The sequence below is a fragment of the Syngnathus scovelli genome, chromosome 8, assembly GCF_024217435.2.
Source record: "Syngnathus scovelli strain Florida chromosome 8, RoL_Ssco_1.2, whole genome shotgun sequence".
NCBI classification, from domain to species: domain Eukaryota; kingdom Metazoa; phylum Chordata; class Actinopteri; order Syngnathiformes; family Syngnathidae; genus Syngnathus; species Syngnathus scovelli.
The window spans coordinates 5,536,837-5,564,345 of NC_090854.1; the positions used below are offsets into that span (position 1 = coordinate 5,536,837).

Below are 27,509 nucleotides of genomic sequence, written 5' to 3' on the forward strand. Positions count from 1 at the left end.
TATGTATTCTAACTTAATATCTAGTTTGTGAACAAATGACTGACAACTCCCACTGACAGTGGTGGTTCTGCATTGAATTACTTCCTGGGCGAAACTACCGTATTTTTCAGACTATAAGTCGCATTTTTTTTCATAGTTTGGGTGGGGGGGGGGGCGACTTATACTCAGGAGCGACTTATATATGTAATTATTCACAAATTTTGACTTGATCATTAACACATTACTGACTTACTAGTATAGTTGATCACTTCACATGTTATTTTCACTTTAAACCGCATGAGGGCGCACTATGGCTGTGGAATAATTGGAGCCTCACTGACAATGAGTTCCATTCACTGACTTCCGGAGTCAGGAGATGTAATGATTTGGAGTGACAGAGATGGTTCGATAAACTTGTTATTTATGTTATAGTTATTTGATTTATAGTTTATTTAGAGTAGCAACGTCTTATGTTATTAGACTTCAGTAGTTTCCGATTGTCTATGAAGGCAGCACGGGAGGGGTAGACAGGAAGAGTGATCCAGGGCGCTTGCTTATAGCACTGTGTTGGCTCATATGCTGAGCTCTTGTTTTGTGAAATAAAGAGCTGGTTACCAAACCCACCTCTTGCCTGGTACTTTGGTAACACTACAATATAGTTACCGTGTTTATTCTAATTATTGCCCATATTCTAATAATTGCCCAGTGTGTGTTAGCGATGACATAAATAAAAAACATTGATACCTCTGATTATCGCCCATGCTGCTAAAAATTCCCCCCAAAACTTACGTTTTCCTCCGCGACCGCATGCCGACGTCATTGCGCAAGTTTAAATATGACTGATTTGACAGCACGTCGAACGAAACCACGCAAATCTTTCCTGGAAATATTTGATTTCAGACGGATTTGAATGATTGACTGAAAAAATGCCAAAATATAGAAAATATACCGTTAAAGAGAAGTTTGCAATTGTAGCTGCTGCCGATGCAACTTCTATTAATGCAGCTTCTAAAGAATATAATGTCGTTTGTTCTTTGTTGTTGAAGTTATGATGTACACGGGTCGTCTGGCGCTTCAGCCTGCTTTCCTTCTTTTGAAGGCTGATGCGACTTTGATTTTGTTCTCTTCATCTCTATATTATGATACAATTGCACTCGTCACTCCGCTACAATATCCTCACACAATTGCGTTATCGGGGCGTACGCTTAAACAAGACGATCGCGATAACATGACGAGTCCGACGTCAGCGGCACGCCGCAAACGCGCCGTTGTTTACATAAAGGATGAAGAATTCGATCGATAGATTCATTGATTTGGAGTGACACAGATGGTTTGATAAAATTGTTGTTTATATTATAGTTATTTGATATATAGTTTATATATCGTTATATGGGCCTGTGGAATAATTTGAACTGCAACTGATGACGAGTCCTACGTCAGCGGTGCGCTGCACACGCGGCGCGTTGTTTACATAAAGGACGAAGAATTCAATCGATAGATTCAATGATTTGGAGTGACACAGATGGTTTGATAAAATTGTTGTTTATATTATAGTTATTTGATATATAGTTTATATATCGTTATATGGGCCTGTGGAATAATTTGAACTGCAACTCACGACGAGTCCAACGTCAGAGGGGCGACGCATACGCGGCATCGTTTACATAAAGGACGATCGATGGATTTAATGAATTGGAGTGATACCGATGATTTTATAAAGGTGTTATTTATGTTATAGTTATTTGAATAACTGTTAATGTTAAGTCAGGCCCGTTCTCAGCTCCTCGTTTGTGTTTATGTCACGTTAGCATACCGTATCGTTTAGCCTGTTTTTGCTGGTTCATGTCTGTACTTGGTGTTGGATTTTGTCAAATAAATTTCCCCCAAAATGCCACTTAAACTCCGGTGTGATTTATATATGTTTTTTCCCCCTTTATTGTGCATTTTATGGCTGATGCGACTTGTACTCCGGAGCGACTTTTTGTCCGAAAATACCGTACTTCCAAGCCCCCCCCCCGTAAAAAAAAAAAGAAAACAACAATTTATTTCCGCAGACATTTTATATTAGAACAGTATATGCTGCAAAATATTTTAAAAGAGCCCGCATAGTTACAATCGCAATTGCGCTCGATACACCCACAATACAGTAATCCCTCGTTTATCGCGGATCATTGGTTCCAAAAACTACCCGCAATAAGTGAAATCTGCAAAGTACGGTCACCAGCAAAAAATACCGGGAAGGCTAACGAGTTAGCGGAAAAATGCTAATTCGCGATCGTGCTGACACGCGAAAACGGACTTCTAAAGGAATGTAAACGAACATTTGGAGCAATACGACATTGTCCTAAAGGTTAGACACATGTTCCTCAATTTAGAAGTTTTATTTTGAATTTCAAATGTTTTTTAATTTGGAAAAAAAAATCCACGATGTAGTGAATCTGCGATAAACGAAATGGGAAGTAGCCAGGGTTCACTGTATAACTCTCATATAAAGCATTCCTCCGTGAATAAATAAACAAGCCTTTACATGATAAATGTCAGTGATGTAAATATAATAATGTAAGGAATAATTTAATAAATAATAATAACTATGTAATAAATGTCATAAATGACATTATTTTGTCTTTCAAGGAAGGAGGAACGATTGGTAACTGCCCCGAATTCTATACTTGGCACACTTTCAGTTATGACACAAAATACAGTTGTCACAAAATATAGTTGCACTAGCAAATGGCCGGCGGCTCGGTGGCACACTGGGTAGCATGTCTGCCTCACAGGAGGGTGCGGGTTCGATTCCACCTCCGGCCCTCCCTGTGTGGAATTTGTATGATCTCCCCGTGTCTGCGTGGGTTTTCTCCGGGCACTCCGGTTTCCTTCCTCATCCCAAAGACATGCTTGGTAGGCCAATTGAACACTCCAAATTGCCCCTAGCTGTGAATGCGAGTGTAGATGGTTGTTCTTCTGTGTGTGCCCTGCGATCGGCTGGCAACCGGTTCAGGGTGTCCCCCGCCTACTGCCCGATGACTGCTGGGATAGGCTCCAGCACGTCCGCGACAGTATAGTGGTATAGAAAATGGATGGATGGTTTATTTAGCTTTCTGTTGATGGATGGATGGATGGATGGATGGATGGATGGATGGATGGATGGATGGATGGATGGATGGATGGATGGATGGATGGATGGATGGATGGATGGATGGATGGATGGATGGATGGATGGATGGATGGATGGATGGCAAATGGCCAATGTTCGTCTATGAAACTAGCTACAGATATGAACGTTCCATTCAACGTTAACCCAAGGGAAATAAGTAGGCCTAATAACTGAACTTGTAATAGTCTTGATGACTTTAGGGTGTGTTCAGACCAGAAAAGTCCTTTAGTCCGCTTATTTGGTCCGGACTAAAAGCGGACTCATTTTTTTTCGTTTGGTGCAGACTGTACATTTTGCAAGTGAAGTATTCACATCCAAGCTTGTGATGATCTGTGCTCCCATTGGACAGCAATGACCAGAGCAGCGCACAGAGCACAGACCCGAAAATGGAGGAAAACATGCGAGTCCTACGCGCTGCGTTCCTTGTCTGCACATTTGTGCTGTTGGTGCTGATCTTCGCTGTTTGTATTCACACCTGAAGCAAACCGCACCAGAGTTCGTTTGGAAGCTAACCGAGACCACTTGAAAAAGTGGGTCTTGGTCCGTTTCTTTAATCCACACCAGGATTCATTTGTGTGTATTGACACCTGCACAAAAAGTCCGGACTAACATTACAATCGAACCGTGGTCCGTTTCAAGCGGACCAAATAGTCAGGTCTGAATACACCCTTCGTTAGGGGGGCACCTTGACATATTTTTGCAAAGGGCCCCATGGAGGTCTGAACCGGCTCTGGTTCCAGTAAAATCATTAACTACTTAATCATTTGAAAGCACATTGCCTTAACGCTGTTTTGTTTCTTAGGCAGAAGCTGAAAATGGTAAGATCACCACTGTGCACGTGCACTTGCTCCTTTTTTTGCTCCTCTTATTTATTTATTTATTTATTTATTTATTTATTTATTTATTGTGTTATTTATTCATTATTTATTCAGCACGCTGTTGTTATACTTGTTTACTTGTTTGTCTGTTGTGGGCCATGTCTTGTCACCGTGGGATAGGGGGGAACGAAATTTCGGTTTCTTTGTGTGTCTTTGGCATGTGGAGAAATTGACAATAAAGCTGACTTTGACTTTGACTTTGTATAACATATCAATTCTTAGCTGTGTATTAAAAAAAGCAGGGAAAAAAGCCTGACAAGATAAAAAATGAGAAAACAAATTGTAACTCTCTCACGGCAGTACATCATCTTCCCACATCTTGCTCACCCACTTTGATGAAGAAGAGGAGATGTAGGGAAAGACAACTTTTTGATGTTTTTATTATTAACACTTCTGTTTTATCATGTCTGCTTTCATGCCTTGTACGTGGAATGGTGCTTTGAGGCAACGAGGCGTTTTTTGCTTTTTAATGGGTGTTTCGTTTTGAAGAGGTTGAGAAGTTTACCACTGAGTTATGTTTGGGACATTTTTTCAACCCTTTATCCTCATCACGTATATCATGTTGTAGTGTCTTCTCTACCTCCAGCCATATTTCAAAGCCAGTTTTTGTTTGTCAAAACAACTGACTTTCTTTAATTTACCATGCAAAATTACACATTGATTCTTTGTATTGGCTCAGCTATGATACTGAGAAACTAATAATTTACCATGAATTCAGCTTTACTAATGGGGCACCTTTTTGATTGCTGAAGGAGAACTTATCTGCAGAATAAGGTTGTTGGATTGTTTGAGCTGTGTCGAGTCAAAATTCAGAGTCCTTACTGTAATCCTGTCATAATTATAACTCGTGGACGGCAGTTTGCATTGTTAATACAGTTTATTTATTGCTGGATTATAGTTGAGCTAGATAGATCACCAGAGAGCAGAGCAAATGGAGGTGAGTCATCGTCCAATATTTCTGGACCTGGAGGAACTAATGATAATATAAAACATCATAACAAACATCATCACTCGCAGAGACGAGGCGGGCTACAGGAGGGAGGTGGACAGCCTAGTGTCATGGTGTGAAGAAAACAACCTCACCCTCAACACGGACAAAACGAAGGAGATGATAGTGGACGTGCGGAAGAAAAGGGGACCTCACCAGCCACTTTTCATTCGACAGCTTGAAGTTGAGAGGGTGAGCAGCTTCAAATACCTGGGTGTCCATCTCAGTGACGACCTCACCTGGACACTCAACACCACACAGCTGGTCAAAAAGGCTCAACAGCGGCTGTATTTCCTGAGGAGGCTTAGGAAGTTTGGAATGTCCCCCAAGATCCTCAGCAACTTCTACAGCTGCTGCATCCAGAGCATCTTGACCAGCTGCATCTCCGCGTGGTACGGCAGCTGTACTGCTGCGGACCGCAAGCGACTGCAGAGAGTGGTGAGGACGGCAGAAAAAATCACCCGGAGTCCGCTGCCCTCTCTGCAGAGTATCCACCACCGTAGGGTCCACAGGAGAGCGGCGTCCATCCTTAAAGACCCCACCCACCCCCAACATGGACTGTTCACACTTCTCCCCTCAGGCCGGAGGTACAGAAGTGTATAATGTAAAACCTCCCGTTTCAAGAACTCTTTCTTCTCCACAGCCATTAGACTCTTAAACAGCTGACCAGATCACTACCTCAGTAACTGATCTGCACTTTACTGTACACTGTTTACACTCACTTTGTTTTGCACTGCATTCTCCCCTGTTTAACAGTACAGGTTCTATAACTCTCACAACTGTTGCACAATGCCATTTTTGCACTAGCCTATATTGTGGTTATATATTGTATATATATTGTATATGTAGGTATATATTGTGGTTTTTATATTTTGTGTTTTTTTTACTTTTTAACCTTCTTTTAATCTCCTTACCTTGTCTGGCACTTTAACGGACAGCGAAAGAATTTCATTGTACAAAGAAAAAGTGCTTTCCTTTTGTACATATGACAATAAACGCTTTGAATCTCTTGAATCTTGAATCATAAATTGGGGTGAAAAACATCATTTGGTTCCATCTAGATTTACTTGATTCGGATATATACTAGGTTACAAACTAATACATAATTTGAATATTTTAGAGTTGAGTACATTTTAATCATATGAAACCAAAGTTTAAATATTTTTTCAGGGATAGATGGCTGTGCCTCTGATACACAATTTGAGTAGTTTTGTAATCTTATCCTCAGCTCAAGATGGCGTGCATAGTTTGCAAACAAAATACAAAAGACTAAAACAAGATAACCTGATGTTTACTGGTGCGTGACGATGTATAGACAAAAGAAAGACTATGCACGCAGACTAGTTTTATGAGTACTATTGTAATGGCAGACAGGATGGGATTTTGCATATATACATATAAATTGTCAAATGAGCTCTTCTGGCTCCAACTGTGCTCCGGTTTGGTGCACTGTGGTGGGCACATGAAATGGAAAAATCAGGCCAAAAACCACTTCCCTTTCTTTGCTCACACTTGACCATATCTGCACTGATGCGTATGATTGACTGGAGGTAAGGTTTATTGAATGGACACACACACATGCATGCACGCGCGCGCACACACGCGCACACACACACACACACACACACACACACACACACACACATACACACACTCACATACGCACGCATGCGCCCTCACACACACACACACACATGCACACATGCACACACACACACGCACACAAATACGTTGTATACAGTGTGAGTCGAGATGAGCAAATTGAGGTTACATGACCAAAAACAAAAAAAGCTGTAGCACCTCTAAATAAGAACAAATCACAAGAAAGTGTTTGTGTCATTAAATTGGACTCCTGAGGTAATCTGTAGGCCCTTACTAGACAAAATTGTCCCTGGGATAATTATATTTAACTGCTCATACAAAGTCTTCATCAGACATCACAAATCATCACGCCCCATTTGAGCTTTTAGTTAGCAGTGGTTTCAGGAATTTTTACCTAGTAGCTTCCTCATTGTTGATTTGTTGATCATGACTGACCTTAACTGAGGCAATGAAGGGCTACAGTTTTTTACATGTTGCTCCGTGTGACCTCCTGGTTGGGTTGTTGTCGTGCGCTTGGGTTAATTTCTGTAGGCAGGCCACTCTTGTGGGTAATAGATCTCAATGTGGTTCACTTGAGTCATACAGGTTTAGAAATGACTTTGTAAGACTTTCGAGACTGATCAATTATTTCTCATTTGTACTTTGGATCATGAAATTTTGTCGCAGCTTTTTGAGTACTTGTGGCCAACTTAATTTTGTCAGACAGATTAATGAGGTGATTTCTAAGATTGAATAGAACAGCTCAGGACATAATCAAGCTTGTTTTTAGAGAAAATGATTTCGCCTTTCCAATTTAATGTGATTAGCTACAGTTAATTCATGATTTAACAAGGAGGCAAATACTTTTTCATCCAGGGCCAGTTAGCTGTATTCTTTTTTTCCTTAAACGAAATCAACTTTTAAAAAGATGCATTTTGTATTCACGTCTGACATTTGCATTTCTTTGATAATCTTAAATAAATAACTAAAACTGTGGAAAAATAATTGGGAAGAGGGCAAATACCCGGCATTATAAATGGCCCTGGTGCTTTATTATCGGTTTGTTTAATTAAGAGCTGGTTGATTACCGTATTGTCCCGAATATAAGACAATGTTTTTTTGCATTGAAATAAGACTGAAAAAGTGGGGTTCGTCTTACATTCATGGTCTAGACCAGTGTTTCACAACCAGTGTGCCGCGGCACACCGGTGTCACGTGAGAGATGTTCCGTGGGAAATTGTCCAACATTAAATACCGAGCGAATTGTAACAGGATTACCAAACCACAGGTCAGTTTCCGCAAGGCTAATCGTGCATGTGTGGCAAATCGGAGAATTTTGAGATTGCATGTTGTGGCATCGGCACATACTCAATTTATGTGTGTGTTGCTGTTAGTGTTGGCTCGTGAGTGAACGATTCGTTCAAAAAAGGTTGGGAAACACTGGTCTAGACATTATTCCCACTCACTTGTGCGCAGCGGTAAGTTAAAGGTTGCTGGTATCGACTGAGTATGTTGCTGTGATCGTGTGCGTCTTTGACACAAAGTGAGTATATACGTACATTTCATTGATACTAATGTCTACTGTTGTGCCGTTCGTCTGATCGCGGTTTGTTTCGTGTGTGCGCCGTTTGATTGATAGCTTCGGCGCGCTCCTTTAAGTTTGCCTCACATCGTACGAGTAGCCGTTACGCAGCGGCACGGCGACTAACGGTCGCCAGCAAATTTATTTTGTTGTCTCGATGACTTATGTTTGGTGTGTTGCCGAGGGTATTTCATTTATGGTTATTTAGTATAGCGGAACCGTTACGGGCAGTTAATTATGTAATGTGTGTCATCGTGTTGCGTGACGTCAGAAGTTGAGCGTTGACTTACGTGCTGTATTTCTGTCTGTTGCAGAACCATACACACCCCACACACACACACGCACACACACACACACACCCCACACACACCACACACACCCTTCACATGCTTCATACAATAATCACACACACAAGAATCACATTCACACACCCAAAGACTCACCCATGTACACTACACACACCTGCTCACATATCCTTACGACCAAACGTGTGCCTATACCCTTTTGCCAGTTTGCCTGTATGCCCCTATGAGCCACAGTGCTTTTTACCTTTTTGCCAATAATTCAGTAAAGCAATCAAAACTGAACCACATCTTCCCTCCTGTGTTCTGACCGACACCCGGGGGCGGAAAGAGCATAACCATCCGATCCAACCCCCTATACAGTCCTCAGGCTCCCCAACAATAGTGGTAGCAGTTTGCATTATTTTATTGCAATGTTTTTCCTTATTCAGATTTGTTTCAAGACTACAGTTACAGTTAGACTTCACTTTGATGGTTAATGCAGTTATTGCAATTTTGTTGTTTTATCACAGTAGATTGGTTTATTTACATTTCAAAAACCAGAAGCCATTCATTTACAAATGTGATTGCACTCAAGTTAACATATTTAAATGTTCAGATATTAAGATGTGATAGTCAGTTTTTGCATGATTTGAATGATGTAAAATAACATGCTTTTTCTCTTGAATATATTGTTATAATCATTTGTTTCAGATGTAATAATTTTATGTATAAAAATTAAATTTGGTGTTCAAAAAGTCTCTTTTCAAACTTGAATCTAAAAGTCTTTTTCCAAACTTGAGTCTTGAAAAAGAGGGGTTCATCTTATAATCAGGGTCGTCTTATATTCGGGCCAATACGGTACATATCCTGCCAATCATTAACTTTCACATTTTCAGAATTTGACCATAAAACAGAACTGTTTTGCTGTGATGCTAAGACTTAAAGCTCATCATTTTACAGTAGAACCCCGGAACTTGACGACCTCGGGACTCGACGCAAAATGACAGAAAACCTTTGCCTCTGATCTAGAACAAAGCTTCTGAATCCGACATTAGTTGGCATGGTTTAGGGGGTTTTAAACCATTGTCACGCCCGACTGCGGTAGTGTGCGATGCACTTCTGGAAAGGTGCACTGGCTTACGGGGTTCATGCTGAAGACTTGAGTTCACGCGATAACAACTGTGTAAAAAGAGAGCTACTGTATTTGTCAACAATAGCCATCCTTTTGTTCATATTGATTTGCTTTTGGGACATTATTTCCGGAAGTTTGGCTCTTCTACCATGGGTAAGTAAGTTTTGTGTTTAAATACTGTTGTTTTGTCATGTTTAATTTATTTCAAGCTCATTGTTTGTCTTTTAAATGTCCTGCTCGTTTCAGGCCCTGAATACAGACCACGTAAAGCTGTGCTCCAAGTTTTCGCTGTACTGTACTGTATTTTCATTTTTTTTCTTTTTTTTTTCTTTGTGGTTTTAAGTACTGTTTTAACCCAAACTAGACAATTTGCTGCGGAACTCGACGGTTTTACTTCTCAACGCTGCTTGCGGAACGAATTAGCGTCGAGTTTTGGGGTTCTATTGTATTATGTCACAGTAGGGAGGTAGGTCGGTCAATCAATGTTATACACGAAATTTTGAAAATATGTTTAATACAAAAACATTTGTTCTACAACTATAACTACAACTATTTCTGTCAAGCTGCCCTATATTAACATATCTTGGTGATCTTAAATAATTAACTAAATAAAATTGCAAATGAATATATGTATGCACTTTTACTGTCACTTTTACCAAATGATCAGCAAACATATGCAGTTATCAAAAAAATTCTTGTACAACTAGTACAATCTAGTTCTGTCAAACCGCCCTAAATTAGCACATCCTGGTGGTCTAAAGGAATTAACAAAATAAAGTTGCAAATTAGTACATGCACTTTTACTGCAGATGCTAATTGCTTACCAAATATATATATGTCCTTTAGGATGTGGGTTTGTGTGGGTGTATGTAAATGTATGCAGGCAGATGAACTTTAAAGAGGATTTATTATGAGCACAGTGTGACCATATGCTTTGCACCGGCATTTTCTTCTACATACTAGGTAGAGCAATGTCTTTATATCTTGCCAAAGAGCTGCATATGTATACATAGCACATCGCAGTCTGCATGCCTATGCCAAATAACTATCCAGGAATAAGCAAGATTGAAGCTTGCTACTGGAGCGTGTGACTTTCTGATTGAGTATATGCACCATCACTCTGGACAATCCATGTTTATGTATGCTGTAAAGTGTAAAGTGATGTTTAATACGAGTGGTTCTGTGTCACAGGACTACGTTTATTGTGGTGAACAGATAAGATGACCTATAAACAATGGTCCCCTTTCTGAGCCAAGATGTTTGTCTGAACCTGTAAGCTGATCTGCTGCAGCCCCCTGGAGCATGAAAAGCCTTCCGCGTCTCTAACCAAGCGAAACAAAGTGACTCCAGACCCACTAACAAGAGCCAGAACTTGTTTCGCTGCACAGGGACATGGTTAGTAAAGGAGTAGGGGTCTTTCTTTTGATGATGGGGTAAAGGATGTATATGTGTTTGTGTCTCATTCGATTAGCTATAATTGAGACTTGCTAAATACTCAAAAATATGAACTATTGGCATTCTTCAGTGGCATCCTAAGATGTTTGTGATCTTGTGGCTTTTTTCTTAAGGCATACAGAATTAAAAGGACAACCACTGTCTTCAGCAAAGTAGTGGTATTGTGAGAGATCGGACAGTACAGCAAATTGCAAGTGAAGCAGTCTTTATTGTGGAGGGAGAGGGGAACGCTGGAGAGCTGAAGCGGCGTTCGGGCGAGGACTGGACGTGGCAGACGGGTGATCTCCAAGTCGAGCAACTGTGGAAGGGACCGGTGTGCACGCAGACACTACGAGACAAGCTGACAAGCATTGTCGCGCTGGCCGCGCTAATATAGTGCTCCCAATCAGCCTGCGACAGGTGACAGCGATCATGGTGACAAGGGGGCGTGGCTGGACGACACCGGTGCGTGACAGAACCCCCCCCCCAAGGAACGGCTCCCGACGTCCCCAGGAACAGCCCACCCCAACACCGAAATGGGCGGGCGGGGGGCAATCAATAACCCGTCAAAGCACCCGAGTTGGCATCCGACGCCGAAGCAGCAGACGCGGGCGTAGGAGGCGGCGAGGCCGGGGCACGGTGCCGCGACGGACCCTCCCCACAGGCCATCTCCCTCCGACACGGACGCCCCCGCCGTGGTCCCGGCTGGTCCGGATGGAGGCGGTGGAACCCTGCGACGAGTGAGAGGTCGAGGATCCAGCAACTCGGCACCCAGGAGCGGTGCAAATCATCGGACCCCTCCCAATCGACGAGGTACTGGAGCCCGCGGCCATGATGCCGCGACCGGAGCAAGGAGCAGACGGTGTAAGCTGGCTCTCCCTCGACGAGCCGGGGCGGCGGAGGAGCAGATGCCGCAGCCAAGGGGCTCTCAAACACGGGTCTCACCCGAGACACGTGGAACGTGGGATGGACCTTCATGGAGCTAGGAAGGCGCAGACGAACAGCAGATGGGTTAATGACCTTGCTTATGGGGAAGGGGCCGACAAAGCGGGGCGCCAGCTTGCGGGATTCCGTGCGCAGCAGCAGATCCCGCGACGAGAGCCAAACACGCTGTCCCATGCTGTATGACGGAGCTGGCGTGCGATGCTTATTGGCCTGGCGAGCGTAGCCGGAGACAGAGCGGAGGAGAGCGACCCGAGCCCTCGCCCAGGCCCGATGACAGCGGCGCACACAACCGAGGGCCAATGGGCATGTCGCGCTCTGCTCCTGGTGGGTGAACAAGGGCAGTTGATAACCAAAAACACAATGAAAGGGTGACAGACCTGTGGCCAAGCTGGGAAGGGCAGGCGTACTCCACCCAGGGAAGCTGTTTGGCCCACCCACGCTGATCTCCAGCAGCCATACTGCCTTGCCCAGCTCCTGGTTCAGACGTTCGGCCCATTCGACTGCGGATGGAACCCCGAGGAGAGGCTGGCCGTGGCGCCAAAGAGCCGGCAGAATTCCGCCCAGAAGGTGGAAGAGAATTGCGGGCCACGGTCCGACACAATGTCCTGAGGGATGCCGTGGTGCAGAATAACCTCCTGCAGCAGAATCAACGCTGTTTGCTTTGCCGACGGGAGTTTGGGCAGGGGAATAAAATGGGCTATTTTGCTGAACCGGTCCACGACTGTGAGGACCACAGTGTTCCGCTCCGAGGACGGAAGCCCCGTGACGAAGTCGACCGACAGATCAGACCAGGGTTGCCGGGGAACGGGCAGGGGCTGGAGCAACCCGGCCGGGGTCTGATTAGATGACTTACAGCGGTTACAGGTAGGGCAGGCCCGGACGTAATCGCGCGTGTCCTCCCTCCAGGTGGGCCACCAGAACCGCTGAGCCATCATGAACCTAGTGCGGGCAGTCCCAGGATGGCAGGCGAGGCGAGAGTCGTGTGCCCATTGAATGACGGATGACCGCCAGTCCTCGGGGACAAACAGGCGACCCACCGGGCAGTTGCTGGGCCCAGGTTGATTGCGGGCCTCCACCTGACGCTCAATCTCCCACGACAGGGCCACCACCCGAACAGAGCTCGGAAGGATAGTGGGAATTGGACCCTCCATCTCCTCCCCGCCAGGGAACCTGTGCGACAAGGCGTCCGCTTTCTCGTTGCGGGAGGCCGGCCTGTAAGAGAGCGAGAATTTAAACCGGTCGAAAAAAGGGCCCACCGAGCTTGCCTGGCGTTCATTCTCTTGTCCGATCTCAAGTATTCCAGGTTCCGGTGGTCCGTCCAGACGACGAATGGCGTGGTGGTGCCTTCCAACCAATGCCTCCAGTCCTCCAGAGCCAGCTTGACCGCCAGGAGTTCCCGATTGCCGATGTCATAATTTCGTTCTGCGGATGACAAGCGGCAAGAAAAGAAGGCGCATGGGTGGAGGCGATCATCCTCGTGGCTACGCTGGGACAATACTGCCCCGACTCCCACGTTGGAGGCGTCCACCTCGACCACGAACTGCCTCTTGGGATCAGGCACTTGGAGGATGGGAGCGGACGTGAACCTCCTCTTTAAATCCGCAAAGGCGCGTTCCGCCGGGTCTGTCTATTTGTACGGGGAGGCAGGGCTGATAAGAGCGGTGAGGGGTGCCGCCACGGTGCTGTAGTTGCGGATGAAGCCGCGGTAGAAGTTCGCAAATCCCAAGAATTGTTGTCGCCGCTTGCGTGTCTCGGCAACTAGCCAAGACGTGACTGCCCTCACCTTCTTGGGGTCCATCTCAATGGATCCCTCTTGCACCACGTAGCCAAGAAACTTGAGAGAAGACGTGTGGAAGATGCACTTCTCCGCCTTAACGTACAGGGAATTCTCAAGGAGACGGTGCAGCACTGCATGGTCATGTTTGATGTGTTCTGAGAGGGAGGAGGAGAAGATGAGAATGTCATCCAGGTAGACGAACACAAACCTGTTTAACATGTCTCGCAGGACATCGTTGATCAGGGACTGGAAGACTCCTGGGGCATTGGTGAGCCCGAACGGAACCACCAGGTATTCATAGTGCCCGCTAGGAGTGTTGAAGGCCGTCTTCCATTCGTCTCCCTCTCGGATGCGTACCAGGTGATAAGCGTTGCGAAGATCCAGCTTTGTGAATATGGTGGCGCCTTGCAGGCTTTCGAAGGCGGAGGAGAGGAGAGGAAGGAAATAGTGGTTCTTCACAGTGATCTCGTTGTTTCCCCGGTAATCAATGCACGGGCGGAGCGTCCCATCCCTCTTCCCCACGAAGAAAAACCCTGCTCCTGCGGGTAATGAGGATGGCCGAATGATACCAGCAGCCAGAGACTCCTGGATGTACTCCTCCATCGCCTTACGCTCAGGGGCAGAGAGGGAGTACACGCGGCCCTTGGGAGGTGAGGTGCCAGGTAGCAGGTCGATTGCGCAATCATACGGCCGGTGTGGGGGAAGAGAAGTCGCCTTGGCTTTGCTGAAAGCGTCTTTGAGTTCATGGTACTGTGCCGGGACGTTGGAAATGCCCTAGCCCGGACATGGGCCTTTTGAGCGGGTCGGCAGCTGCTCTTAGGCATAAGCGATGTCGCTTATGCCTAAGAGATATCACTCGCTCCACTGCCGAACACCCCCCATCCCCCAGTCCAGCACCGGGTTGTGCAGCCGCAACCAGGGAAGCCCCAAGAAGAGCCGCTGCTCGGGGAGAGACAGGAGAAAGAACTGTTATTGTCTCATTGTGATTGCCCGAGAGAAGTAGCCTGACTGGCTCCCTGATGGAAGTCACTTCGCCAATCAGCCGACCGTCAATGGCATGAGCGGGGATTGACGGGCTCAGGGGCAGGGACTTGATCTTCCACTCACGGGCCAAACTGGCGTATATGATATTTTCTTCCGCGCCGGAATCCACCATGGCCGCCATGTTGCGGTCGCCTGCCGCAAACTGGACTCGTGCTTGTAGCGCGAAGGGAACTCGAATGGGAACTGGGAGAGCGGATGTCACTCGAGCTCACACAGATTCCCCCGACGACGCGCGAGCTCTTGCCTTTCAACGGGCGGGCCCGGGCCCGCCCCAATCCGCTCAGCCCGCCCGCCCCAATCCGCTCGGCTCGGTGGGCTCGATGGAAGCTGAACGGACGAACGAGGGTGGCTGTGACGGCTTTGCGGCGGTCCTCACTCCCACTCGCATCGCCGGGTCCGGATCCGCCGGTCCACGCGGGCTGCCAAATCCATCGCACCCTCCAGGGTTCGAGGACGCTCGTAGGATACCAACGTGTCCTTCATGTACTCAACCAGGCCGTGGATGAAGGTGCTCACCAGAGCCGGTGTGTTCCACTGGCTGCTGCCAGCCAAAGTCTGGAATTTGAGAGCATATTCGGCCACCGATCATCTCTCCTGCCTCAAGGTGGCCAGCTCCTCGCCGGTGTCCTCTGTGGCCGAGCCCAGATCAAACAGCCGTAGGAGTTCGCTCGCGAAGGCTTCGAATGAGCAACAAGCAGGAGCCTCTCGCTCATACTCAGCCATTCCCCACAATCGTGCTTCGCCCGTGAGGTGGGACAGGACAAACCCTACTTTGGCTGGCTCGGTCACGAACGTGACAGGTTGGAGACTTAACATGATGCGGCAGTTGGTCACAAACGCCCTGACATGTTTGGGATACGGCGGTGGAAGGTATTGAGTCTTATCTCCTGCCTTGGCGTATGTGGTCCATGTCTCGCTGCCGAAAAGAAGTGTACTCATAGCACAGGCGTTGTACACTGCCATCTTGGTCTTCACGGTTAGCCTGGGGTTTGTCCACACTCTGGTCGTGAGGCGTACAAATGTTGTAGCTGCCTTCCTGATCCTCACATCAATCTCAGTGTCCAGGGAGAGGATGGTGAAGTCAATGTAGGTGAACTGACAGATGACGTCGAGTTTGTAGTCGTTGATGGTGGTGATAGGCGGTGCTGCTCTATCCTGTCCTAGGGTGTTGGTCTTCTTCAGACTGATGGTCAACCCAAAGTCATAGCAGGCCTGGGAAAATCTGAAAATCAGCGACTGCAATTTCAGCTGGGTATGGGTGGTAACTGTTGTTTCATCAGCAAACAAGTGTCTGATGAGGACTTCCCGAACCTTGGTCTTGGCTCTGAGGCAGGCAGTGCATGACTAAGTCCGGGGGTATTCCGCCGTTGCCTGGGGCTTTGCCTATGGCCAGGCTGTCGATGGACCCGCTGAGCTTTTCTACAGTCGTCTCTGCATCTAATTCTTTTATGGCTGGGAGACATTCGATCGCATCAAGGGCCAATGGGGCAAAAGTGTTCTCCATGGAGTAGCGATTGGGGTAGTGCTCCACCCATCTCTCCATCTGCTGGCCTTTGTCCATGATCACTTCCCCCAATGGAGGATTTGAGAGGGGCCGTCTTGCTCTGGACTGGACGGGCCTTCTTGATGCCATCGTACATTCCCCGGATGTTTCCTGTTGCAGCAGCTGTTTGGATTTTCACGCTCAGTTGTATCCAGTACTCGTTGGCACAGCGCCTGGCAGTTTACTGGAACCCGCTTCTTGCATTCCTGAGAATATGCAGGTTTTTTTCCCTGGGTGACTGCTTGTATTTCGCAAGAGCAATGCGTTCTGTTGACTTGGCCTCAATCCAGTCTTGTGTTTCTTGGAGGTTTTATTTCCAAAGGTGGCCAAGGCTGTGCGGCGCATGATGTCTTGCAGGGCTTCCCAGTTCTCCATGCCAGAGTCTCCTGGCTGTGAAGCGCCGAGCGTTTGCTCGAAGGCTTCAGCAAACAGTTCTAATAGGTCCGGCTGAGACGGCTTGCTGAAGTCGATGCAAGGGTTTTCTCATTTCTTGGTGTGGTGAAACCTTCAGTCGCATCTTTATCTTGCAACACATCAAGAAATGGTCTGTGTCGCAGTCCGCGCTGTGGTAGGAGCGTGTGTGGAGAACTTTCTTGATGGTGGTACATCTGACCAGGATAAGATCCAGTTGATGCCAGTGCTTGGAGTGTGAGTGCCTCTAGGAAACTTTGCGTTTAGGCTTGTATTACGGCGACAAAATCCCAAAAAATGTTCTGAAGCTGCGGTGGGCCAAGCTGGGGAAAACAGTTGTAATCCTCGCACTTAAGGATGCAATGTCCACACGATCACTACAGTTTATGCATTTTATTGCTCTCTCTATTCCGATCCACCAACAGTTGATTCGCGGTGCAGAGCAAAAGGATCCAAGGGGCGATAAACATGCCATGTGCGTTGTGCGTATGTGCGGGGTTGGTGCGGTACACATAAGTGTAGCCTTCCCTGTGCTCATGCCAAACGGAACAGGAGCACAGGTGTCAAGTGAAACTAATTAAGGCTCCTCTTGTGCACCGCCCACGCCCAGCACCCATGTCCACCAGTATCCAATAAAATAAAAACTGAAAGCAAAATAAACCATCCATCCATTTTCTATACTGCTTGTCCCCACGGGGGTCACGGATGTGCTGGAGCCTATCCCAGCAGTCATCGGGCAGTAGGCGGGGGACACCCTAACCGGTTGCCAGCCGATCAGGGCACACAGAGAAGAACAACCATCCGCACTCGCACTCACAGCTAGGGGTAATTTGGAGTGCTCAATTGGCCTACCAAGCATGTTTTTGGGATGTGGGAGGAAACCTGATTGCCCGGAGAAAACCCATGCGGAGACGGGGAGAAGATGCAAACTCCACACAGGGAGGGTTGGAGGTTGAATCGAACTGGCACCCTCCTAACTGTAAGGTGGACATGCTAACAAACGGACAAACCAATATCCGAAAAGTTGACACGATAATGAAAAGCAAAAAAAAAGAAGTATTTATGGCCCCTACAGCTTGGTTTTGAAGGAGGAGTTTGCGATGCATGACGTAAGTGCACATCTCCAGCAAACGCTGTCCATTCACATTCATTTTGCCCACAAACTGGCCGAGGCATGAAGGCCACGAGTTATGGTCTGCACCCACTCTGGCGTTTAAGTTGCCTAGGAGAACAAGTTCCTCAGGGCTGGAGATGTTCCTGATAGTGGATGCGAAGTTCTCATCAAACTCGTCCTTTACATCTGGAGTGGAGGTTAGCATTGATGAGGCTGAAGGGTCATCCGCGGTATCGAGGCGGAGAGCCAGAAGTCGCTCTGAGCCGCTGCCTAGTTCTACCGTGCTCAGCAGGCTGTTTTTCACTGTGAAACCTACTCCATGAACTCTGTGTTCGTCAGAGCTCTTTCCCTGCCAGTGGTAAGTATAATCTTTCTCCTTCAGCGTGCCAGAGGCGGCTAGCCATGTTTTGTGAAGGGAAGCTATGAATATCCACGTTCAGTCTCTTGAGCTCGTTGTTAATGACAGCCATTTTTCTGGTGTTGCTGATGTCATGTATGTTTTCACAAAAGCCAGTCAGCATTGTTAGGACGTTCCAATTTTCCAGTTTAAGGCCTGGTCTTTTATGTTGTGTTCGTTTGTTGCTTGGTGCGATAGTTGCGGCCTGCCGTTTGGACAATTCCTGATCTCCATGCACCCAATGAAGAAAGCAAACCATGGCGGGACAGCAACTCACTGACTGGACCCAACTTAAGGCGGGTGGTAGCTGTCTATTGAGATCAGAGAATCTCTACACCAATTGAGCGCTAGCTTTTTGCCGGTAACTGGCACTCCCCGTGTTGTATCGACGCCGAAGGCCTCTCCAGGTTGTGGGTTTAAGTATGTAGTTGTGTGGGGGTGTTGGGGTGGTGGAATGTAAGCCTGGGTGGTGTGATATGTGAAACGGCGTGTTGCCCATGCAGCGCTTTCCAGTATTGGGGGTCTGGATGTCATATGTGATGGTCCCCAGCCTCACATGCTGTCTCCTGTTGGTCAGGAAGCTGGTGATCCACTGACAGGTGGAGGCAGGCACCGCGAGCTGGATGAACTTCTGTTGGAGTATGTCAGGAGTGATGGTGTTGAACGCCAAGCTGAAGTCCACAAACAGGATCCTGGCGTACGTCCCTGGGGTGTCCAGGTGGTGCAGGATGTAGTGCAGTCCCATGTTGACCGCATCGTCCACCGACCTGTTTGCCCAGTAGGCAAACTTCAGGGGGTCAAGCAGGGGGCCCGTGACGTCCTTCAGGTGGTTCAACACTAACCTCTCGCAAGATTTCATGACCACAGATGTCAGGGCGACAGGTCTATAGTCATTCAAACCAGTGATGGCAGGCTTCTTGGCCACCGGTACGATGGTGGAGCACCTGAAGCACGAGGGCACCTTACACAGCTCCAGGGAACGGTTGAAGATCCATGCAAAGGTGGGTGCCAGTTGTTCAGCACAGACTTTCAAGCAGGAAGTGGACACGCCGTCAGGGCCCGGTGCCTTCCTGATATTTTGTCTCCGGAACTTCTGACACACGTCCTCCTTGCGGATCTGGAGTGCGGGCGCTGCTTCTGTAAGAGAGAGAGTAGGTGATAACAATGATGAAGGTGTGAACAGAGCGGTTGTGGGGGGAGGTGAGTATGTTGAGTGTGCTGTAGGAGGTCCTGTTGTGTGGGTGGACCGTTCAAACCTGCAGTTAAACCTGTTTAGTTGGTTTGCAAGCCTTGGGTTCTCCACAGGACGCCCACATTAGCTGAAACCCAGCTAGCTCCACGGCGTGGCGGGGGGTGCGTCCGTCAAGCCGCATTTCAACAAAGCACAGCGCGGCGGATCTGCTGAAGTCCGTGTTCCTTGAAGTGAGAAACAGCAGTTCGTCCATCTTGTTCGCCAGGGAGCAAACATTCGCCAGATCAATCGATGGTAGGGGAGAACGGAACCCTCTCTGCCTAAGCTTCTTCGTGTTTGCTACGCCGCCATCTTTGGCATGCTCGCTTGTATAGCACCGCCGCTGTGGCTAAAATCTCCGTTAAACAGTCTGGATCAGAGAAAACTGGAGATAAAATACCAGGAGAAGACTGTCCAATGTGTAACAGTTCTCTTGTAAAAGTGATCCGGGATGGACAGTGTTAGGTTCAAAATCAGCAAAAGGATCAGCAGACAAAACCAGTGAGGCAGAATATTGAGTCTTTTCTCGCGAGGAGTGCATTCAGACTTACAGCAATCCGACTACACTAAAAATCTGTTTTACACTCCTTGCTCTTTTTATTTGGAATGCCCTACCCACAGTGTGAGACGATTAGCCCTTAGGGGGGGGGGGGGGAAGAGATTGTTGCTTCGTCTCGTAAGAAAAGAAACAAAAAGTAACGCACAAAGTGTTGCGTGCAGATATGGCTATATCAGCAAAACAGTTTAAGCAATATTCCGAGAGATAAAAAGAGAAAGTGACGTTCTTTAAGGAAGATCAGAAGGTTCATGACGCATCGTTTGACCTGTTGTTTTCACGATCTGTTCTGGTGGACGCTGAGCTGTCAGCAGCATCTTGTTTGACACAACAGTCATCTCGCCCCTGACCCAGCCGTAATCCTTCTGTTTTGTTGTACAAGATAAGAATAAGCAAGGCAAAGCAGCAAGCATACTGAACAGTAACATTATGAATAAGTACTCATTAGAGAACGCATGATAACATATATATATATACAATTTTTCTAACAGACAGCAGAAGACACAGAAAACACACAAAATAAGAGAAAGTAGCAGAGAGCGACTCACTGAGGCGGCCGTCCGCGGTGCCATCAAGATTGCACATATGAAATAATAAATATATATAGTAAATAAATATTAATAATGAATAAATAAAATAATAAATAAATAAAAATAATAAAAAGAACACAAAATTAAATTATCTGGTGCAAAGACAAAGTCTCAATCAAAATATGTACTTTCACAACTTTTTTCAATTAATACTGTGGAGTGGAATTAAATAAAAAAAATACAACTGTGCTTCAAGTAACATTCACCTACCATTTTTAATTTTGGCAAGAAGAGTTTGACACCGTTTAATTCACCTTGGTGTCTCAGTTTGAGCACTGGTTGGCACCCATGTAATGTACATAAAAAAAAACTTACCGTAATTTTCGGACTATAAGTCGTGTTTTTTTCATAGTTTGGGTGGGGGGCGACTTATACTGAGGAGCGACTTATATGTGAAATTTTTCACAAATTTTCAAAATTCAAAAAAACAACGTGAAACCATGATAAACGAACCGCGATGTAGCAAGGGACAACCTTAATTTGAACTGCAAGTGACATCAGCGACGCGGCGGTTGTTTACATAAAGGACAAAGGATTCGATCACGGGATGACGAAGATGACGAAGGGCCCCACGTACTACCGGCATCATTAGCGGCTTTGTTTGTAAGTGACACGGAGGACGAAGAGTTTGAAGGATTTAATCATTTAGAGTGACACAGAAGGTTTGAAAAACTATTATGGCTTTTACGCACGCCCGGTCCTACTCTATGGCGCTCTCTTTCACCTCCGTGGATGAAAGTCGGGGGCCGGCTCTCGGCCGGGTGGCTGTCCGGGGACGGTAGATGGGGCTCGGACATGGCTTTTACGCACGCCCGGTCCTTTTCTACGGAGCTCTCTTCCACCTTCGTGGCTGGAAGTTGGGGGCCGGCGCTCGGCAGCTGGCTGTCCGGGGACGGTGGATGGGGGTCGGACACTGCTCCTACGCACGCCTGGTCCTACTCTACGGCGGGCTCAGCCACCTCCGTGGCTGGAAGTGGCACCTCCGGGATGGAAGTCCATGTCGCCACACACCTGGAAGTCGACGCCGGTGCTTGGGGCCGTGTGGCGGTGAACCATTTATGTTTTAGTTGTTTGATATATTTTATTTCGTGTAGCAACTTGTATATGCTTTTATTGTTACAGTTCAGTAGTTGTTGGCTCGTTGAACTCTTGTTTTGTTAAATAAAGAGCCGTTTATCAAACCCACATCTTTCCTGGTACTTTGTTAACGCTACAATATAGTTATATACTAGATCTGCGGAATACCGACGAGTCTGATGCCAGCGGCGCACGCGCGGCGTTATTGACAAAGGACGAGGATTTTGATCGGTGGATTTAATGATTTGGAGTGACGCAGATGGTTTGATAATATTGTTGTTTATATGATAGGTATTTGACATATACTTTATATATCGTTGGGTCTGTGAAATATTTAGAACTGCAACTCACGACGAGTCCGACGTCAGTAGCGCGGTGCATACGTGGCATCGTTTACATAAAGGACGATCGATGGATTTAATGAATGGGAGTGACACAGATGGTTTGATAAACGTGTTATTTATGTAATAGTTATTTGAATAACTCTGAATGTTACGCCAGGCCCGTTCTCAGCTCCTAGTTTGTGTATATGCCACGTTAGCATACCGTATCGTTTAGCCTGTTGTTGCTGGTTCATGTCTGTTCTTGGTGTTGGATTTTGACAAATAAATTTGCCCCAAAAGTGCGATTTATAATCCGGTGCCACATATACATGTTTTTTTCCAGTTTATTGTGCATTTATGGCTGGTGTGACTTATACTCCGGAGCGATTTTTAGTCCAAAAAATACGGTACATAAATTAGGAAGAAAAATAGGCACCAGACTTCATGCACTTTCTGTCCTGAAAATAATCTCAATTTAAAATAATAAAAAAAAGAAATTTATTGTTGAGAATTACCACACCGAACAAATGTGAATGTCTGGTACAAAAACGACCCCTTTCCAACTAGTGCCGGCAATCGAAGGCTTGCACTGATAGGAAATTAGATGCTTTTGTAAGCCACGGTCTACCATGTCAATGATCGGCAAGCTTTTGACTCGTTACAAAAGCCCAAACCTGTCAACTACTGTGATATGACATAGTCGCAGCCCAGCTCAGCAACACTTGGTGCCCTAACCCTTCCTTCAAAGACAATGCAAATATGTTGAAAATAAGTTATAATATGCTTAATTTTCAACTGATTTTGCTTATGCTTACTTTGTTGTCAAAGCCAATGTGTATTCTATCAATACAGAAAATACATTTTTTAAGCTTCTTCCTTCGGCTGCTCCCATTAGGGGTCACCACAGTAGAACTCACTCTGTCCTCTGTATCTTCCTTTGTCTCACCAACCACCTGCGTGTTCTCCCGCAACACATTCTTAAACTTCCTCTTTGGCCTCCCTCTTCTCCTCTTACCTGTTGGCTCCATCTTCAGCACCCTTCTCCCTATATCACCTGGGTCCCTCCTCAGCACACATCCAAATCAACTCAATCTTGCCTCTCTAATTTTGTCGCCAAACTTTGTCCCACCTGAGCTGTGGCCGTAAGGTCGTTGGTGCCTGTCGTGGCGGCAATCCCCGAACCCGCTGGTGGACACCGGCGGTAAGGGATGCCGTCAAGCTGAAGAAGGAGTCCTATCGGACCGTTTTGGCCTGCGGGACTCCGGAGGCAGCTGACAGGTACCGGATGGCAAGCGGAACGTGGCTTCGGCGGTTGCTGAGGCAAAAACCCGGGCGTGGGAGGAGTTTGGTGAGGCCATGGAGAATGACTTTCGGACGGCTTCGAGGAAATTCTGGTCCACCATCCGGCGTCTCAGGAGGGGGAAGCAGTGCAACGTCAACACTGTTTACAGTGGGGATGGCGTGCTGCTGACCTCGACTCGGGACGTCGTGAGTCGGTGGGGAGAATACTTCGAAGACCTCCTCAATTCCACCTACACGCCTTCCGTTGAGGAACCAGGGCCTGGAGACTCTGAGGCGGATTCTCCAATCTCTGGGGTCGAAGTCACTGAGGTAGTTAAAAAACTCCTCGGTGGCAAGGCCCCGGGGGTGGATGAGATCCGCCCAGAGTTCTTAAAGGCTCTGGATGTTGTGGGGCTGTCATGGCTGACACGCCTCTACAACGTTGCGAGGACATCGGGGACAGTGCCTCTGGATTGGCAGACTGGGGTGGTGGTTCCCCTCTTTAAGAAGGGGGACCGGAGGGTGTGTTCCAATTACAGGGGAATCACACTCCTCAGCCTCCCTGGTAAGGTCTATTCAGGGGTGCTGGAGAGGAGGGTCCGTCGGGAGGTCGAACCTCGGATTCAGGAGGAGCAGTGTGGCTTTCGTCCTGGCCGTGGAACAGTCCGGCAGGATCCTCGAGGGCGCATGGGAGTTCGCCCAACCAGTCCACATGTGTTTTGTGGACTTGGAGAAGGCGTTTGTTAGGGTTTTCCAGGTTATCTTTATCGTAGGATTATGTTGGAATGTAGACTGTAATGATTAAATCAATCTTGTCTTGCCCTCACAATGTAATGATTAAATCAATCACGTCTTGCCCTCACAATGCAGAGTAAGATGAAGTGGTTGCTTCCTCTGCTTGATTGACCAGCTGCAGGGGAAGCAATCAAAGTTGTTCTGTTTCCCACAACAGTGTAAAACACCCCTTGCTCTGATCTTATCAGAGGCCGGGGGTTCACCAAACCTGTCCACTCCCACCCCCACTCTGTTCCTCCTAATAAATATGCCCTTGCAGGGAGGAGACTTTTAGACTTCATTCGATAATCGCTGTTCAGACAGCGACGAATGGACTCTCCACCTGCAGGTGTCTAAAAGAACTTGCTTGTCTTCTGTTTGGTTCTTGCAAAATAAGTTGGAGTGAGCAAATCTCTAACATTTTGGTGCCGAAACCCGGGACCCTCATACCCATCATCTGGCTGACGGAGGACGACGCGCTGTACACCGTCGACGGGCCAGCGTCCACTAGCCGGACCTGGTAAAGAAAGACCTGGGAAGGAAATTCTTCGCTGGGCCAGCATCTTAGGTCTGCCTTCGTCTGACAGAGGTGGATTGACGGGACCCGGCAGTGCAACGAACCAGGGGACAAGTAAGTTAAAGGCTTGAAATTGTGTTGTGTTGTTAAACGCGTAACACATAGAGGTGCACGGGAGATAGCTTGGGTTCAAGTCCCAGTGGAAGAAACAGGCTAAGAAAGGCAGAGCTTCTTTTTCGTTCATCGAAGAAGTGTGTAGACTCTTCTTGGTCTGTTTTTCCGAGCTGAGGGATCTGGCTTGGGTTAAAGTCCCAGTGGAAGGAACGTGCTAAGAAACACGGAGCTTCTTTTTTGTTAATCAAAGAAGGGCGTAGATTTTTCTTTGTATGTTTTTCCAAGCCAAAGAATAGCTTGGGTTCAAGTCCCAGTGGAAGAAACGGGCTAAGAAAAACAGAGCTTCTTTTTCTTAATTGAAGAAGGGCGTAGATTTTTTCTTTTGTCCGTTTTTCCAAAGCTGTTTGGGAGGGTTTTACACCCATCCCTGGATAGGCCTAAAAAAGCGCTGGAGTTAGTGTGATTGAGTGTGTGACTGGTAGGATAAATTGACAAAAAAGCAGTTCTAGCATTGATCCACGGCAATAATACAGGCTAGTAATTTGTTGAAAGGTCAATTTAAACCTGCATTGAGGATCCTCAAAGCAATAGTTAAATAAATAAATAAGTAATAATAGTAATAATAATAATAATAATATTTTTGAGACAAAGAGATTGTATAACCTAAAACTACTAGAATTAATATGGGAAATAAAAACGGTAAATCTCTTGCTCTGCTCTTTTTTTAAAACGAGAAGTTCATGGCAAGTAGATTTCTTAATTGTATGCAATATATGCCGAAGTGGAAGAAAAAGTATGGAGTAGAAAGGAAGTTGAGAGTTCAAGTGGTAAAGAAATGCAACTTGCTTCTAGAAGAATAAATAAATAAAATTAGAATGTGCTGTCCTCGTGTGCATGGGAGGGACCAGCTCATGATCGACCACAGGAAATGGCCAGCCTGTGACGAATCATTGGTGCTGGGAACTACCTTTTGCATGCGAGAGCTGTGCATCTGTGTGCGTATATGTTAAAATGATGAACATTGGCTAAAGTTTTAGTATAAAAAAAATTTGCTAGACTGTGGTCTATCCAATTTGCACCGCAGAACAGAAATGATTTTGAAAGATAAAAATGAGAGGAAAAAGAAATCTGTTTGCAAGCAGAAACTAATCCACACTAGTGCATGTTAAGTGTCGAGCCCACATGAGAAATTCGAAGAAAAAAAAAAAAAAAAATGACAGAACATGCTTTCAGGAATTGGAAGAAGCTAAATTGTGAATTTAAGATTTTGCAATGCTACATTTAATAGGAATAATTGATTGGTTGTGTTATAAGATTATGCAAAATTCTAATTGCAAGCTAAATCTGAGCGATTGAGTTCTTCAAATTTAAAAACAAAGAAAAATTCAGATTAATTTGCCAATTGTTTGTTTTAGTTGAGTTTTTTTTTTTTTTGAAGTGGTGGATTGTTCTACCAGGAAACCTGAGTTGAAAGTGATATATGAGTGTTGTGTGGTGAGCTTGGATGAATTGGGACCGATGTGATAGGAAGACTCCTTTTTGGAGACTGTGTGAGATACATATGATGAGCATTGATGAATGATTGCCTGAATGAAAGGTTGAATGGTTGAAGTCCTTGGCGACTACTATGGAAAATTAGAGCGACTTTGATGAAAGAGTGATTTTGAGCAGGTTGAATGTTAGAAAGAAACACGTAGCTTTTGGATTGATAATTAACTAGAAAAAAAATGGAGAACCAGTAACACATGTAGAAGATGTGTGAACTGAGAAATTAAGAAGCGTTTTGGAAAGAAAGTCAAACTAAATGATGATGAAATCATATGTAGTACTACAAAACTTTACTACATATGGATTCTCTAAATCATACAATTGAGTGAAATAAAACATACGTTTTGATTTGTATTCAAATTTCTAAGATTCTTGTGATAAACAATGAGAAAACGATTGAAAAGTAACTAAAGAAACTACAACAAAGTGAAAATGTCTAATCATTTGCTAGCTGAGTCGCTCCCCATTCGGGGAGGCCATCCATTTACTTGCTAAGCTAGTTGTCAAAACAGGGGCAAGATTAGAGAATGGCATCTATAAATGACCTACCCTACCAAAGAACCGATGCAAATGGGCTGCAATATTGAGCCATGGTGCGCGTCACATGGCTCAAGAGGAGGGATAGTGGGGCAGGTCAGTCAGCTTTATACAACATATGGATTTGATTCATATTCAAAACATTTTCAAAACAAAACAAACATTTTTTTTTTGTAGAGCTTGTTTCAAAAAAAAAAAAAAAAAAAACTCCTATTTGCCAGTTAAATGGGCACTACAATTGACTACGAGAGTTGCAAGCAACAGATGAAGAGCAGTCCTGGGCAGATTATCTAATCAGGACGCTCAAACTGAAAGATGTGTCCAATGCAAATTTACTGCCGCCTGATCTCTCCCCCTCACAGGTGGACAACCCTCAGGTTCACTGTGAGAGCTCACACACAGGAGGCGTGCTATGTGTGTTCGAAACTCCCGCCTTCCTCCACGCAAGTTCGCTTGGAGGCCAGAGCAATGAATGTCACTGAAGCGAAACACGGTGCCTATGATGAACACTTCTGGGCAAATCTCAATGTGACTGTTAAAGGACGAACAATACCACAAGTGGCCTACACAGAGAGACCAGCTGGAGTGAATTACACATGTTACATCCAAGGTAACAAGACCCACGTCTGCATTAACGACGACTGCTCTCCAGGAGGAAACTGGATGGGAGCTCTGGACATCACCGATGAGTGTCAAGATAAGAGAGCCATTTCAGGTG

General features: G+C 46.1%; 1 long non-coding RNA gene across 1 annotated transcript in view; it reads left to right on the top strand.

Annotated features, from left to right (window-relative positions):
• The first annotated feature begins 149 nt into the window (after window positions 1–149).
• LOC137840533 (uncharacterized) overlaps window positions 150–27,509 on the top strand; it is a 28,374-nt gene continuing 1,014 nt past the window's right edge. Inside the window, exon 1 of the long non-coding RNA XR_011087252.1 lies at window positions 150–27,509. This is a non-coding gene — a long non-coding RNA (uncharacterized lncRNA).